The 18,638-nt window shown below is 40.5% G+C and overlaps 1 pseudogene; it reads right to left on the bottom strand.

The window, feature by feature from the left end:
- Window positions 1–14,781: 14,781 nt before the first annotated feature.
- Window positions 14,782–16,998, bottom strand: LOC133081814 (ferritin light chain-like; annotated as a pseudogene).
- Window positions 16,999–18,638: the final 1,640 nt, after the last annotated feature.

Raw genomic sequence — 18,638 nt, 5'->3', positions numbered from 1 at the left:
CAAGATTAACATACAGAAATCGGTTGCATTTCTTTACACTAATAATGACATATCAGAAAGGGAATGTAAGAAAAGCAATACCTTTTAAAATCACACCAACACCTAAAATAGTTAGGAATAAACCTGACCAAGGAGGTGAAAGACTTATATGCTGAGAACTATAAAACATTAATAAAGGAAATTAAAGATGATTCAAAGAAATAGAAAGATATCCCATGCTCTTGGATTGGAAGAATTAATATTATTAAAATGGCCATATTACCCAAAGCAATATACAGATTTAAACTGATCCCTATCAAATTACCCATAACATTTTTCAGAGAACTAGAAAAAATAATCCTAAAATTCATATGGAGCTATAAAAGACTGAAAATTGCAACAGCAATCCTGAGGGGGCAAAAAACAAAGCAGGAGGCATAACGCTCCCAGACTTCAGACAATACTACAAAGTTACAGTAGTCAAAACAGTGTGGTATTGGCACAAAAACAGACATATGGATCAATGGAACAGAATAAAGAGCCCAGAAATAAACCCACGCACCTATGGTCAATTAATCTTCGACAAAGGAAGCAAGAATATAAAATGGGAAAAAGTCTCTTCAGCAAGTGATGCTGGGAAAGTTGGACAGCTACATGTAAATCAATGAAGTTAGAACACACCCTCACACGATGCACAAAAATAAACTCAAAATGGCTTAAAGACTTAAATATCAGACAAGTCACCATAAAACTCCTAGAAGAGAACATAGCAAAACATTCTCTGACATAAATCATACCAATGTTTTCTTAGGTCAGTCTCCCAAGGGAATAGAAATAAAAACAAAATAAACAAATGGGGCCTAATCAAACTTACAAGCTTTTGCAAAGCAAAGGAAACCATAAACATAATGAAAGGGCAACCTATGGAATGGGAAAAAATATTTGCAAATAATGTGACCAACAAGGGCTTAATTTCCAAAATATACAAACAGCTCATACAACTCAACAACGAAAAAAAAACCTAATCGAAAAATGGGCAGAAGACCTAAATAAACATTTTTACAAAGAAGACATACAGATGGCCAATGAAAAGATGTTCAACATCACTAATTATTAGAGAAATGTAAATCAAAAGTACAATGAGGTGTCACCTCACACCAGTCAGAATGGCCATCATTAAAAAGTCTACAAATAATAAATTCTGGAGAAGGTGTGGAGAAAAGGGAACCCTCCTACACTGTTGGTGGGCATGTAAGTTGGTGCAGCCACTCTGGAAAACAATATGGAGGTTCCTCAGAAAACTAAAAATAGAATTACCATATGATCCAGCAATCCCACTCCTGGGCATATATCTGAGCAAAACTATAATTCAAAAGATACATGCACCCCTATGTTCATAGCAGTACTATTCACAGTAGCCAAGACATGGAAACCTAAATGTCCATCATCAGATGAATGGATAAAGAACACATAGTACATATATAAACAATGGAATACTACTCAGCCATAAGAAAGAATGAAATAATGCCATTTGCAGCAACATGGATGCAACCAGAGATTATCATATTAAGTGAAGTAAGTCAGAAAGAGAAAAACAAATACCATATGATATCATTTATATGTGGAATCTGAAATATGACACAAATGAACCTATCTACGAAGCAGAAACAGACTCACAGACATAGAGAACAGACTTGTGGTTGCCAAGGAGTGGGGTGGGGAGGGATGGATTGGGAGTTTGGAGTTAGTAGATGCAAACTATTACATACAGAATGGATGGACAACAAGGTCCTACTGTATAGCACAGGGAACTATATTCAACATCCTGGGATAAACCATAATGGAAAAGAATATAAAAAAGAATATATATGTATATATTCTTATATATATATATATAACTGAGTCACTTTGCTGTACAGGAGAAATTAACACAACATTGTAAATCAACTATACTTCAATTTAAAGCAAAGTTATTTTTTCTTACCGTACCCACTGAACTGTAAGCTCCTCAAGAGCAAAGAGGGCATCTTCCTCAGCATCTTCCTCATCTGGGTCCCCTATAGTAGGAATTTGCCTTGAACTTTGCACATTAGAGACACTAAATAATAACTACTTGTTCAGCGAATCTATCAGCTCTTTTATTGGCTACAACTTAAGCCAATGATTCTCATCCTGTTTCCTATTTTGTGAAGTGAAATGAAAGGCCATCTTGTCCCCTCCCATAGTGAAAAATCATTAAGTGAAATTAAGTTTGTAAATCGAAGTGAAGAGCTAAAATCTCTAGCAACCCTCACTGGCTCACATTTGTGATCTTTAAAAGTTCCTGCCCTTTTTGTTTCTCTCTTTATGTAAGAACAATAAACAAAGTTTTATGGAACGGCAAAAAATAAAACAATGAAGATGTTTTTAATTAAGAAAGCCCTACATAGTGGGCAGCTCTAGCAGCTCTAGATGCCAATGATCATTTGTGGGCTGCACCCTAATAATAACAACCATTATTGATCAGTTATTATTGGAAGAAAGTTATTTCACCTAATCCTTATTACAACCCATTTTATATCTGGTGAAACTTTACTTCAGTTAGTTTAAGGAGATAACCTAAGATCACAAGGGATCTGCATCCCCAAGACTGATACTAGAGCCAGTGATCTTGACTATGTTATATTCCTCTCAAAGCCTTGCTCTAGGTTTTCTACATCTGGAGGAAAGCCATCATGTGGGAAAATTGACCCTAAAAGAAATCATGAGATAAACAATGATCTTTAAAGATAAATGTATCCTGATTGTATCAAAAAAGATTGTAACTTTAAATTATAAGCAGTTCAAAATATTAATTAAATAAAAATAGACCAGTAGTTTATTTTAAAAGGATATTTACTAGAGGTAGTTAGTTTCTGATCTTTTGTTCATTTTTCTAATGTAAAGTACTATTTATACTTTTTTATTTGTACTCAGAATTGTTACTAACACTTTATCAGAAAATGACCTTCCCCCCCACTTAACTGTCATTTTAAAAGACTTCTTGCATTCTTGAGTGTGTGCTTTTAAAATTATCATTTGGTCCCAATTTTTCCTATTATAGAAGCCCATCTCTGGTTTTGTAATGAAAGACATTGAAAATGTGATTTGATTAACAAATGTGCTTTGTAGTAAGGCAGATTTTATTTAAAGTAAATATATTTAAATCACAGGTTAGGAAGACTTGATTTCATAGAACCATAAAATACTGGCATTGGAAGGGAAATTAGAGGTCACTCAAACCAACCCTCTGTCTGACTCATGAATCAGATTATTAACTACAACATCCCTGACATTTTTCTTGGAAAAATGCTTTCTTGTTGTTTGCTATAGCCTTAGTGCAGGTTCTTCAACTCAGCAGTAGAGGTAGGCTTCATTTTAAAAGGTACACACTAATACACTTTAAAGCAATGACTCATTTTTTTTACTCTTTTCAGATTGATTTTGCATCTACATAAGGAAACTAAATAATGAATTTTTTTATTTGCCAAGGCTAATTGAAGTAGATACTTGTGAGGTCACTAGGAGACAAGTCATTTACTATTCAACAGGTTAATCACGAATATTGGTGAGTTATTTTTTGCCAGGCTGTATTAAAAATGAGAATTAAGGTGTTTTATTTTAACAACAACAACCGACTTATTTTGGTTTTTTTCCTTTGCTAAAACACATATAATTATTTTAACAAGACGTGAATATAAACTCTCAAATTGTTTACTTAGTGACTTGTGTGTGTGTGTGTGTAATTAACCATAATTTAAAACAAAAATCAAGGCCTTTTCCATCCAAAAAACTGAAAGTATTTTATGTAGAGAATGCAGTTTTCATCTTCAACATCCTATTTTTTTGTACACATGAAATACTAGGATTCTTTTAAAATATTTTTCAAAATTCTTCTTAAAAATGAATTTGTCTAATGGGAGAAAATAATCCCTTTTTATCTGTATAAGAAGCTTTCTGGTATTAAAAACCTAGATCTATCACTGTGAGCATCTGAATCCAGGTATTTATAAGGTTTCTATCCATTTGCCAGTGTAACTTTGCTGAAAGTCTCAATAATGACTATATTGTTGAAGGATTGATCGTTGACAAATATTTTCTGAGAGCCTGCTTTGTACCAAGTGCTGTGCTAGAGGCTGGGGATGTAAACTTGATTCCAACCTAGACCCAGTTCCTACCACTGAATTTAGTGGGGGAGTCAGAGATGTTAAAAAAGCAATTATAATGCAATGTGCTTATAACAGAGGATTGTACACAACATAGAGAACAAACTAGCTACCTCTGCCTTGGTAAGTCAGGGAAGTCTTCACAAAAGGACTGACTTGTGAATTGGACTGATAGATAAATAGGAGTTCACCACGCAGAGAGCATGGGAAGGAGATGGAATAAGATGTGCAAAAGCATGGGGTATGAATAAGCATGACATGTTAGGAAAATTTTAAGAAGGTTGGTATGACTGGAGGGTACACATGTGGGAATTAAGTGGTAGGAGATGAGGCTGAAAGGATAGATAAGATAGAGTTGTGAAAAGCCTTGTATGCTAAAGATGTAAGGATGCTTTTCCTGTCAGCATTGAAATGCCATTAATGGTTTTTAAACAAGGGAATGATAGGATGAGTTTTATATTTTTTAAAAAGATCATGCCAGTTGTTATATGGAAAATTAAGTAAGGTCAACAAGAGCAAAGTAGCAAAACTGATGAGGTTTCTATAATAGCCCAGAATGAAGGGTTGACCTAGAGCAGTGGCAGTAGGAGCAAAAGGAAGTGGGGCATATTCAACAGAGATTTCTGAGGTAGAATAGATTTGGATGAGGGAGAAAAGGAAGACAAGGATGACTCTGAGATTTCTAGGGGACAGGGTGGAATAGTAGGGAAGGTAATAAGTTCATTTTGAAGTACCTGTAAGATAGTTAGGTAGAGAGGGCATGTTGGCATATTTATGTAGTTCAGAAATATATCCCAGATACTGTTATCGCAGGATGCTTGCTAGACATTTGTGTCAGATTCTGTCTTTCAGGTCTGGCCAGGACCAACTATTGAAAATTCTCTCAGAGAGAGACAGAGCCACATGCTCTAGTATGAAGGTATTTGTAAACTTTTGAGACCTATTGATTAGCTGAGAAAACTTTTCTAAAATGTTTTACTCTATGTAATTAGAAAATATAATTTCTATTCCACGTGAGTCTCAGAATACAAATACATTGGTTCCCCAATGCCTATTTGTTAAGTGCCTACTTTCCAGGCCAGGCCCTGAGCTAGATGCTGGGGATAACAGGATGAGTAAGATGTAAGCCCAGCCCTCCAAATGCTCAGGGCCTAGTAAGAAATATGTAGAGGCTTTTCTGGGATTCCCTCAAACTTTGAAGTCATCTCCCTGTTCTCTTAAGTTTAACTGAGATTTAAGGAGAAAGCGGGTAAGCTTTGAAAAGAAGAGACGATTGTCTTTCTAACTTAAGGTCGTGCCAAGATAAAATTCTCACAGAGAGAGACTTCAGCTTCATCAGCTCTTGCTTTACAATCTTACCACAAGAAGTGGGCTGTTGGTTTGGACCTAGAAATGTTTGTGTCATATAGATTTTGCCTCCATTTTGGGAGAACAGAGTTCTGCTTACAATGGCTAAAACACGAAGGTCATTAAGGCAGTTAATTTTTACCACACTGATTATATTTTTCCTCACATGTGTACTTTATTTTTTCTTTCTGTGTGAGTAATGGAAGCCCTCAAACCAAAGGCCTTTAAGAATGTGCCTTCTGAAACAGGGACTTCTTAGGTTGTTGTGCTTGCTCTTATACCAGGTAGTGTCTATTTTTTAAATTTATTTATTTATGGCTGTGTTGGGTCTTCGTTTCTGTGCGAGGGCTTTCTCCAGTTGCGGCAAGCGGGGGCCACTCTTCATCGTGGTGCGTGGGCCTCTCACTATCGCGGCCTCTCTTGTTGTGGAGCACAGGCTCCAGATGTGCAGGCTCAGTACTTGTGGCTCACGGGCTCAGTTGCTCCGCGGCATGTGGGATCCTCCCAGACCAGGGCTCGAACCCGTGTCCCCTGCATTGGCAGGCAGATTCTCAACCACTGTGCCACCAGGGAAGCCCCAGGTAGTGTCTAATTTATTCCTTTCTTTTTTTAAAAAATAATGTTTATTATCTCATATTTCTTTTTTCTTTTCTTGCATTTTTAAATTTCATCTCATTTGATGCAGAAAAAGCATTTGACAAAATCTAATACCCTTTCATTAAAAAAAAACTCAGTAAACTAAAAATAGGAGGGAACTTCTTCAACATGATAAAAGCCATATATGAAAAACCCACAGCTAACATCATACTCAATGGTGAAAGACTGAAAGCTTTTCCCCTAAGATCAGGAACAAGAAAAGGTTGCCCCCTCTCACCACTTCTATTCAATATTGTAATGGAAGTTCTAGCCAGAGCAATTAGACAAGAAAAAGAAATAAAAAGCATCCAAATTGCAAAAGAAGAAGTAACACTATTCCTTTTCATAAATGACATGATCTTGTACCTCAGAAAACTTCAAAAGTCCACAAAGAACTATTAGAGCTAATAAATTAAGCAAAGTTATAGGATATAGCAGGGGTCCCCAAACCCCAGGCCATGGACCAGTCCTCGGCCTGTTAGGAACCGGGCGGCACAGCAGGAGGTGAGCAGTGGGCGAGCAAGTGAAGCTTCATCTGCTGCTCCCCATCACTCCCCATCACTTGCATTACCACCTGAACCATCCCCTTCCCCCACCCCCGTCTGTGGAAAAATTGTCCTCCGCGAAACCAGTCCCCGGTGCCAAAAATGTTGGGGACCACTGGGATACAGAATCAATGCACAGAAATCATTAGTATTTCCATACAGTAGCAATGAACAATCCAAAAATGAAATTAGGAAAACAATTCCATTTATAAAAGCATCAAAAATAATAAAATACTTAGGAATAAACTTAACAAAAAAGTACGAAACTTATATTCTAAAACTACAAAATATTGTTTTAATAAATTAAACATACATAATTGAAAAGACATCCCATGTTCATGGATTGAGAAATTTAATATTGCTAAGATGGCAATACTCCCCAAATTGCTCTACAGGTCCCTATAGAATAGGTAAATCTATAGAGACAGAAAATAGATGAGTGATTGCCTAGGCTCAGGGGGAGATTGGGGGAAATGGAAAATTACTGCTAATGGGCACAGAATTTCTTGTTTCTTTTGGGGGCAACAATCGTGTTCTAAAACTAATTGTACAACTCTATGAATATACTAAAACCACTGAATTGTACAATTTAAAATGGTGAATTGTTTGGTATGTGAATTATATCTCAATAAAGCTGTTATTTTTAATAAAAAAACATAACAAGTTGAAAGCATGGGGAGAGAGAGATGTGAATGTTGCTGAAAATTGCTGGCATGACTGGGGCAGCTGAGGCTAGGTGGTCCCTGCTGATTACCAAAGGAGAGAGAATATCCCAGAGCTGGCAAAATAAATTTTACAAAGTAAATTACTGGACAGGGGTTAGAATATTGTAACCTAATTATGTTTAAGTGTTGCCAGGAAATGTGCTCCCAATCACAGTCCTCTCAGCTGAAACTTGTCTTCCACCATTTTCTTCTTCCCTGTGGCACTTAACTGCAGGTCTCTTGTATTCCAGAGCTGCTGCAGCCACTGCTGCCATCACTGCCACCACTGTCAATGTCTGCCAAAGATGGTGCTACGACCGGGAGCTGATGTTAAAGACCTTATTTTCTGCGCCATGGGTCTTCTTTTAGCCAGGATATGCCTCCATTTTTAAGCTTCATTTAATAAGAAAGCTCCCAAAGCAGGGCTGCCTCGTGTTTTTTAAATCTGCCCTATTTTTGGCAAAAGAGCTGTCAGTGTTCTTCCTCCTGTCGCACACTTTTTAAAACTCAGGCTTGAGTGTCCCAAGACCTGGGCCAAAGAACAAACTAAGTGGTAGACACTGCAGCTGGTGCTCTATTCAGTCTTACCTTTCTTTCTCATGCTATCCATCCAACCCTGTCAGCCTCCATTCTTTTTTTCCATAGGATGAATTCTTTCCCAGAAGAAGTCTCAATCCCTCATCTAAATAGATCACTAAAGAGACTACCCCACCACTCCTCTAGACATGTCTGAATCCTATGCTAAACAGTATGTGCTTAAGCTGAGACCCCCTGCTCTATCCCATAACTGACACAATTTTCACTCAATCATTCATACCTTATTTACTAAGCACCTCTTATGTGTCAGGCCCTATTCTAGACCCTAAGGATACAGAGGTGAACACAGTGCAATCCTTGCCCTCATGGAGCTTCTGTCTTGAGGGGGACAGACAACAAATAAGATATTATATAATTTGTTATTTAATTGCAATTGTGCTCTATAGGAAAAGTATAGGCTGTGGTAACAAGATTTGATAGGAGGATCCAACCAACATTAAGGCAGCAGGAAATCTCTCTTGAGGAAGTGATACTTCTGCTGCATTCTAGAGGCTGTGGGAGAGTTAATCAGGTGAAGGGGGTTGAGGCAGAGAGATGAGATTTTCAGACAGAGGGGGCAATAGTCATCATTCGTTCATTCATTCATCCCTTCCTTTGTTCAACAAATAGTTATCGCAGACTCACAGACATAGAGAACAGACTTGTGGTTGCCAAGGGGGAGGGGTTGGGAGAGGGATAGATTGGGAGTTTGGGGTTAGAAGATGCAAACTATTATATAGAGAGTGGATAAACAACAAGGTCCTACTGTATAGTACAGGGAATTATATTCAATATTATGTGATAAACCATAATGGAAGAGAATATAAAACAGAATGTATACATATGTATAACTGAATCACTTTGTTGTACAGCAGAAACTAACACAACATTGTAAATCAACTATATGTCAATAAAAAAGAAATAAGTAAAGGTAACCATCACGCACACAAAATAGTTATTGAACACCTACCATGTACCAGGCAAGATGTTCCAGGTGCTGGGATACAATAGTGAAAAAACAAAGAAAATCCATGTTATGTTGCTTACATTCTAAAGAGAGAGGGGCCAAAAATAAATGACATAAAAATGTAAAACAATTGGTATGTTAGATGGTAAGTGCTATGGAGTTCAAAAAACAGCAAAGCATGATAGGGAGCGCTCATGATAGGTATTGGGAAGGGGGGTAGAGTGCAGCTTGCAAAGATCTAAGGTAGGGATGCCCCTACTACTTTCCAGAAGCTGAAAGTAGGTAAGAATGGCTGTGAGGCCAAGAGTGGATGCTTGTACTGCTCTCACTACTAGTACTATCTTCTATCTATATAGCACTTTGTTTTCATGTACGTCATTTCATACACTGCCCAGTCTTGCCCAGTCCTTGTCAACACAGCATAGTTGACCCTTCTTCACCAAAAGCTTTGATTCAGTGTTTTGTGGGGACCGTTTCCATGGGAACACACCTTCAACTTTATAATGGAAGTCAAGAGAGAATTAGAATTTTCTTTACAGAAATGTGTTTTTAGCCAACTTTGCTGGGTTACAAGCATGTTTGTGGAAATTAATATTTTAGAGCTTTAAATTCTAGCTGATTAGGTCAGACAAAAGTGAAAGCATGTTGGCAGGATGACCAAATGTGCAAAGGAAGAGAATTCTGATTTCCGGGGGAAGGCTATATTCAATTACTTCTGCAAAGCAGGGAAGCGGTGGATCTAGCTTTCATAGAAGGTGATATGTAGCTGAATGTTCAGAAGTCATGTCTTCTCTAACAAGTAGTCAAGTCAAAGCCCATCAGCATGTCTGTAGAGAATGAGTCTATATTGCATTTCCAGAATGAGTTCCTGGCACACCTGACATACTGCATGGCATTCAAAGAAAAGCACTGAGAAATAGTGTAGGTATTAGAGTTTAAAGTGGAGGAGAAGAGGGAGACATTAAAGCTACTGAGCAAACACCTTTTAGTCTGGGCTTTGTCATTTACTACCTATATGAGTCTGAACAAGCCTGAGCCTCAGTTTCCTTACCTGTAAAATGAGAATGGAATACACCTTTCACAGGATATTGTGAGAAATAAATGAGATGGTGAGTGTGGAAAGTATTTTAGGATAACAATAGGTACTTTTTTTGAGATTTTAGTATCTACCAGAAACAATTTTAAGCATTTGACATAAATTAACTCATTTAATCCTCACAACAACCCTAGGAAATTGGTACTATTATTATTCCTCCCACTTTACAAATGGGGAAACTAGGGCTCTGAATTGTTAGGTAATTTACTCAAGGTCACACAATAAACCAGGATTAAAACTCCAGAGACCATGCTCCTACCTCTTATACTACACTGCCTAGGTAGCAATTCAAAGGGTGACGGAGTTAATTTCTCAGAAGGAGGATATGAAATGTAGCTAGTAAATGGCAGAAATAGGATTCAAACCTTGGTCTGTCTCCAAAGTCTGCGTTTTTTCACTATGCAGCTTCCTGAAAGCACGTAATAACAGTAGCTATCATTTGCTGACTGTCTATTTACCAAGCACTTTTTGTATAGTCCCACTAATCTTCGTAAGGTAGATAACCCTACAAGGTAGATATTATCCTTATCTGAAAGATGAGGAAAATGGGCCTCAGAGAGTTGTTCTTTGCCCAAAGTCACACAGTTCAGGGTTTGAATACATATCTGCCAGAGCCTATGTCAACTGTACCTTGCTACTATCCTTGCAAAGTGTAAAGGGCACAGGTGTTCATTGTTAAAGTCAGAGTGCATGACTAGAACTCAATTGATATTGTTTTACATGAGGATGGTACCAATTAGCTAATGCCTACAACATCCACCATCTGATTTAAGGTGGCACATCTGCTTATTTCTGGTATCCCCCTCCTTCCTAGTTCTTTCTCTCCCCTCCAGCATCTTTCCCTCCTTGTCTCCCTTCTCTTTCCTTCCCTACTGTCCTTTTTTCTCTTCCTGTTTCCTATTCTAACCTCCTCTCCCTCTCTATGGCCACCTAAGTTCAGGCAGGGAAACATGGGGGCATCTTCTGTGGGATGGGTTATCTTCAGGGTCGCACCAATCCTGGAACTGAACCTCTTGTAGAGACAGTGGTCCCAGTCAGGGTGGCCTCATATTAAATGAGGAGCCTGGCGATTAGCCCAACCTCATCCGGTTTTTGATAAACATGTTGACTCACTGAGCTAGGCTCAAGAGGGAACCAACATCTTTGGAGATATCCATTAGGAGCACTCACCTGTGGGGCCATGGCTGGTATAAAAGTATACATAAAATCTTCAGCTCATTCACTTATTTAGATGTTTTATTCTTCAAATGTAAGTGCCTAGCACTGTCTGAAGAATGGAGAGACAAAGAGAAGAAAGCAAGGTTCCTGCATTCAAGGAGATAGGAATTCTCAGTTCAGTGTGAGAGTGGACACATGCCCAAATATTTGTAATACACCAAGATAAGTACTTTAATAGAGATTTATACTATATTAGGTACTGTAAGAGCTCAGAGGAGATAGCCACTCATTCTTTTAGGGAAGGTAGGAAGAGTTGGGGAGGTCTTTGGTAAGGAGGTGGCATTCAACTAGGCCTTGACAGGTGAGCAGCAGATCACCAAAGAAGGAGGGAAGGCCGTACCAGGCAGAACAAAGTACTCTTGCAAAGGCATAGAGGCATGAAAGAACACACAGCTTCTGGGAATAGCAAGTAGTTCAGTATTTCTGGTAAATGTTCAACTGCATCACTTACCAACTATGTGACTGGGCTAAGTCACTTGCCCCTCTTGGCTTGGTTCCTCTTCTGTTAAATGGTAAGTATGATGCTAATGGTCATTTTCTCCACTAAGATTGTATGAGAAGCAAATGAAATGGTTAACATGGAATTCTGGCATCATGAGGAGGTGTGAATTTAGCCATTCTTTTCAACTTTTAAAGGCTATGTGATAGTAGATGTGAAATAAATTTATAAATTGTAAAGCACCATACAAGTGTGCATTGGTATTATTATAAATCTCATGGGCCAAAACTGCAGCACCACAGGAAAGCTCAAGAGTTTAGTTTTCTCTTTCTGACTTACTTCACTTTGTATGACAGACTCTAGGTCTATCCACCTCACTACAAATAATTTTGTTTCTTTTTATGGCTGAGTAATATTCCATTGTATATATGTGCCACATCTTCTTTATCCATTCATCTGTCGATGGACACTTAGGTTGGTTCCATGTCCTGGCTATTGTAAATAGTGCTGCAATGGGATAGGGAGGGTGGGAGGGAGATGCAAGAGGGAGGGGATATAGGGATATATGTATACGTATAGCTGATTCACTTTGTTATACAGCAGAAACTAACACAACATTGTAAAGCAATTATACTCCAATAAAGATGTTAAAAAAAATGGTTCTGATGAACCTAGGGGCAGGACAGGAATAAAGATGCAGATGTAGAGAATGGACTTGAGGACACGGGGAGGGGGAAGGGTAAGCTGAGATGAAGTGAGACAGTGGCATTGACACATATCCACTACCAAATGTAAAATAGCTAGTGGGAAGCAGCTGCATAGCACAGGGAGATCAGTTTGGTGCTTTGTGACCATAGGGGGTGGGATAGGGAGGGTGGGAGGGAGACGCAAGAGGGAGGAGATATGGGGATATATGTATATGTATAGCTGATTCACTTTGTTATACAGTAGAAACTAACACACCATTGTAAAGCAACTATACTCCAATAAAGATGTTAAAAAAAAAGAGTTTAGTTTTCAGTCACAGTGTTCAGCCACCTGACTCCAAGCCCTCCTCCAGTTAGTTTGTTGGGACTCCCCACTCCATCCCCTCACCCCCATGGCTACTTTTTATTAGTTTATGTGAGGGGATATGTGAGCAGTACTATTTCCCTGTACCCAACCTCCATCCTATTCTTACCTTCTTAGCTTTTTGCCCCTGGGCCCCAGAGGGGAACATATATCCTTCCACTTTCCCCTCCTTACTCCACTCTCTGCTACTTCATTCCAGGAGTTTCAGGCAGCCTTTAACTCTACTGCTTTATTCAAGCATCTTAATTGCAGCATCTGGGACCCAGGATTGTAAGTTCCAAAGTCCTATTCACAGTGTCTCCCAGGGTGGGGGTGGTGGTGTGTGTCCAGGGGACACCGTGCAAACAAACTTGCTGGTGGTCTGCCTTAACCTCCAGGGATTTGTTGTAGAATAAACAGTTGGGTTACTCTTGTTTTTTAAAGGGTTGGTAGTTAGATAGAATTTGGTAATCAGGCATGTTTTCTGCTGATCCATGAAATGGGCAGGATATATGTGCCCTGGGTAATTAATATTGTTTCACAGGAAGCCCAAAGAGAATGAATGTTTCTGGAAAAAATGGTAAGCTTTCTTGGATGAGTCCATGCTTCTAAGTTCTACTGAGGCAATGGACTCTTTAACTTATCTTTGGCAGTAGTCCTTCAGTCACACCTACCTGCAGATGGTTATATCCTACCCCGTAAATGTCATATGTATATGTTTCCTTTCTGGATAGACGCAAAGCTCATAAAGGGCAATATCTATATCTTGTGGATTTATGTATCTCCATACCAGGCCTAGCCTAGCATTTGGCACATAGGGGGTCAGTTAATTGAATGAATGAATGATAGATAGATAGGTAGATAGATACTTGAATAAATCAGTAAATGCCAAAAGACATGCTAAGGGAGAAAGTATAGCTTGAATTGGTAATTCTTAAGAAATTCTTGCTGTTTGGATTATAATACTACAAGGAGTAACAACTGCCTCCTGGTGAAAGGGGAGCTAATACTTTCCCAGAGGCAGGCACTTATTCTAAATCATAACTCTGATAGTTAGGTAGCACGTTGTTGCCCCAAGCCTGCCTTCCACAGCTGCTTCCCTCTATGCCAGAAGTAGAAAGTAAATCAACCATTTTAAAATGTCAACAATAACCAACTGAATACCTACTATATGTCAGTCACTGGGATAAGTAATGAATTACACAAAGATGAATAAGACATAGTCCCTGGCATTGAAGAATTTTCCCTCTGGTAAGAGAGACAGAACTGTATTCATAAACCTCTAATATAGATGGGAGAATATGCTCTGTAACGTCAAAAGAAGGGGATATTAATTTGGTCTTAGAGGATGTAATGGGTTGAATGGTGACCCCCACAAAAAAGATACACCCAAGTCCTAACCCCCTGATACCTGTGGATGTGAGTTTATGTTTATGTGGATAAAGGGTGTTTGTAGATTTAATTAAGTGACATATCTCAAGATGGGACCATCCTGGATTGACTGGATCGGACCTAAATCCAATGACAGGTGTCCATATAAGAAGATGAGCAATACAGAGATACAGGCAAGAAGGTCATATGAGGATGGAGGCAGAGATTGTGGTTATGCTGCCACAAGTGAAGGAACACCAGGAGCACCAGAAATTGGAAGAAGCAAGGGAAGATCCCCCCCTAGAGTTTTGGAGGGAGCATGGCCCTGCCGACACCTTGATTTTGGATTTCTGGCCTCCACTGTGAAATAATGAGTTTCTATTAAACCACTAAGTTTGTGGTAAAGTGTTGCAGGAGTCCTAGAAAAGTAATACAGGGGGATTAAAGAAAGGCATTAGAAAGGACATGACACTTCAAGGACCTTAAAGGAAGAGAAGGATTTTTTTTTTCTTTAGCTGCTGCAAAAAGCTTTATTGTTTCCATTTGGTCCAAGGCTTGGGAGAGGGCTCCAGGGTGGTTAAAAACTGCCTAGTGGCTGCAGAGAGGGGCTTCAGGCAGAAGCCCTGACACCAAAGGGGCTCCTCAAAGGCCACTGGGCTCCGGAGGCTCCTAGTCATACTTGACAGTGAGCCTTTCGAAGAGATACTCACTCAGCCCAGCCTGGGGACCAGCCAGCCTGCAGAGGTTGGTCAGGTGGTCACCCATCTTCTTGATGAGTTTCACCTCCTCATCTAGGAAGTGGCTCTCCAGGAAGTTGCAGAAATGGGGGTCTGCGCAGGCAGAACCCAGGGCATGCAGATCCAAAAGGACCTGGTTCAGGTTCTTCTTCATGTTAATGGCGGCTTCCATAGCATCCTGGGTTTTACCCCACTCATCCTGAGATGGCTTCTGCACGTTCTGGAAGAGGGCGCTGCTGCTGTGCTGGTTTTGCCTTTTCAAGAGATGCTCGGCGCCCTCACGCTTCTCTTTGGCCAATTCGCGGAAAAAGTGGCCCACGCCCTCCAGAGCCACATTGTCGCGGTCGAAATAGAAGCCCAGAGAGAGGTAGGTGCAGGAGGCCCGCAGATGCATGTTGACCAGGTGGTTGTCGGCGGCCTACACCTCGGTGGAATAATTCTGATGAATCTGGGAGCTCACGGTTGATCGGTAATAAGGAGTTAAGCTCAAAAAATGGTGTTGGCTGGTCCCGGTGACCAAGGATAGATGAGTGGCTGACTCTGAAGGTTGTGACTGGAAAAAGGGTTGGAGGATGGTCAGAGGCTGGAGCAAAGGGCATCCCTGGGTCTGTTCCGTCCAAACACTGTTGAAGCAAGAGACAGATCCGGGGGACCACCGAGCACACTGCCAAAGAGAATTTTGATGTGCAGAAGAGCACAAAGGGAATTCCAAGCTGAGGGAACAGCATAAGGAAAGACATGGACATATTAAATAGAGGATGTCCTGTGGTTGGAGTGCCAGCTATGTAGAACTGGAAAGATACTGGAACTATTTCATGATTGTTAGCCTAGGGATTTTGACATTTTGTTATTCAGACTTTAGGAAGCCACTGAAGATTCTGACGGTTTGAAGTAACGAGAGAGAATACCCTGTTATTTAACAAAGCTGAGGACACTCGTTGACTGCTGTGTGTGTGTGTGTTGACTCCACATTTCCTAGATGCCAATGGATTGGTTTGTATGTTTGTATACCCAGCCAAAGAGGGTGCTCAGGGAGCATTTGTGTTACATGGATGGGAACATCTCTTTTCTTGCCTTGTTCTGCGCTTGCTCTTTTGAAACACATCCTCCGTTCTGGGCAGGATCTAATTAGGACCACATATTTTGCTGCATAATCCCCAGTGCAATGTCCTTGGGGATTTGACATGATTGCCTATATGGAGGGAGCTGGAGAGGTTAGTTCAGGGAAGGCCAGGCCTCAAACTCAACCAGAGCTTCTGTTTCCTTCCTAAAGTAATCTTTTCTCACTCTCCTTTTACCTGTATTATTTGTTCCATGATCTGAGACAGTCATTATTCACCACATTACACTATCACCATCACCATCATCACCACCATTATCAACATCAGCAGTAGGAGCAGCAGTTATGAACAGAGTAAAAGGAAGATACAACAGGAACTACTAGTGTGGATAGAAGGAAACTCATGACTTCATCAATGACTTAGGAAAGCTTTCCTGCAGAAAGGGAGATTTCAGGAACTTCTGGAATACATGCACAAGCAGACATATTTATTTATGCTTGTATATGCCAAGCCTTTTGCCAGGTGTGTTCATACACTTTAACTCATGAACTTCTCTCTGTGAGGTAGAGATTATAATTGTTAGCCCCTTTTTACAAATGAAGAGATTGTGGCTTTGAGAAGACTCTGTAAACCATCTAGGATTACACTAGTAAGGGGCAGAACCCGAGGTCATTTGATTCAAGTCCAGTGCTTTTCTACTACAACACAGCTCAGCTTGCTTTCCTCTGCCTGGGTTGGTGGCGGTCAGGGAATGAGGTACACTCTGGGGTACTGGATTTTATATTAAGAGGAATCCTTTAAGGTCCTTTCCTTAAGGGAGAAGAGGGAACCATGTCCAAGAAGCCTTGAACCAGATGTTTCTAAGGCTAGTTGAGCTCAGTCTGACTGGGTCTCTTTACTCTGAGGCTACGGTTCAAACCACAAGACTACATTGCAGTTTCCAACAGTGTACATTTGGCACTACTAGTACCTCCCACACTAAATAAGGCCTGTGAGTCCGTGCCTGAGAGGGAGATCACACTGTGCAGGGCAGTCTGATGGTGCCCAACCCAAGGAAGCTCAAAACCCACATCACATGTTCCATACATTATCCGCAGAACACAGAATGCACAGCCACATGATGGAGAGCTGCATTTCACTGTGGGATCTGGTTAAAGATGCCTGCTGATCTCTGTCCATGGTCCTGCTCTAAGTCTGGACACACTCACCACCCACCAACACCCCTACTACCACCTTGTTTAGGCCCTCCTCAGTGCTGCTAGGCCACAAACATTTGGCCTGTGCCTTCATCTGGGGCTTCTTCAATGGCCCTTGGCAACTGAAGATGAAAATGGTTTTCTCCAGACCTCAGTTCCCTAACTTTGAGTCATGCAGCCTGTCCCAGCATGTTTCAAAGGCTCATCCTGAGAAAGCGCTCAGTGGGAGAAGCTGTCGTTGCCTAGGCTGGCTTTGAACACAGCAGCCAAGGCATCTGAGCATGCTGAGAAAATGGGGGCAGGACACCCCAGACACGCTTAATTGGAACCAGCACTTCACTCATTTGGCTTTGATTTGTGGGCCCAGATGTTACAACTCAGCTCTACCTTCAAAGAACAATGAACTCAAGCAAAGGGTTTTGTTTGTTTATTTGTTTTAAGGCTTCAAGGAAGGGAATGTCCACAGTGGGGCATTGTTTTTTAATAGATTGTCATGAACAAATGACATGATGTATGTGAATGTCCATCATAAATCACAAATGTTCATCATTGCTATCATCTAAACACTAAGGTTCAGTGCCTCATCTAGCTACCTAATGTGTGACCATGACCTTTATTTTCCACGTTTATAAAGTAGAAAGTGAGAATTCAAGGGTAAAATGTCCTAAAGTTCCAAAGCCTTCCCAGTCTGGCCCCATTCAACCCATCCAAATTTGGCTTCCTCCTTGGAGCAAGCCCTGGCTCCAGCCATGATGTTCATGTCACTGATTCCCAAATACATTGCTCACGATTCCTCTTCAGCACTTCCTCAGCTCATGCTCTTCTCACTGCCTAGCAAGTCCTACTTCTCCCCCAGGGCCACCCCTACCTGGCACATGCCCTGGGGAACCCCAAACTCCTTTGGTCTCCTGACCAAAAAGGCCCTGACTTATTCTCACCTCTCACTCAGCCCTCATTCTGTACTGCCTGAGAGTATTGCTCTCCTGTGTTTCCATCCCTAGGCTAATAGACTTTAGACTTCTTTGAGGTAAAGACTATGTCTTTAGTTGTCTTTGTTTTCTCCTCCTGAGACCTAATACAGGTTCCCAACCAAACACTAACTGAATAGCTCATAAATGAAGATCCCCTTGCTCCTCCTAGGGCTGCTGAAAGAGAAAAAGTGACATGTCTGTCTATTGTCAGGAGGGAGAGAGCTATAGTTTTCTAATGCTATTTACGACAAAGGAGGGAAGTATTGAGGCAATTTGTCAGTTCCATTATATTTAATGGGAGCCCTCAATGTGCTGGGTGCTGCCCCTCAAATATTTAATGGGAGCCCTCAGTGTTCTGGGTACTGCCCCTCAAACACGAGGAACAGCTAATGCTGGTTTCAATTCACTGCCCTCTCAAATCTGGCCCCCCCTGAGTTCCTTTGGTCCATTCTTTGGAATTCGCAAGGGAAAGGTGCCATAAAGTCCCAGCCAGAGGCCATTATTATGATGGTTATATAGTCTCTGGGCACAATGGTGGTACATTATATGAAAAATAATATG

Source organism: Eubalaena glacialis, chromosome X (assembly GCF_028564815.1).
Source record: "Eubalaena glacialis isolate mEubGla1 chromosome X, mEubGla1.1.hap2.+ XY, whole genome shotgun sequence".
NCBI classification, from domain to species: Eukaryota; Metazoa; Chordata; class Mammalia; order Artiodactyla; family Balaenidae; genus Eubalaena; species Eubalaena glacialis.
The sequence above is the reverse complement of the archived record's forward strand: the minus strand, read 5'-3'. Positions and strand labels throughout refer to the sequence as shown.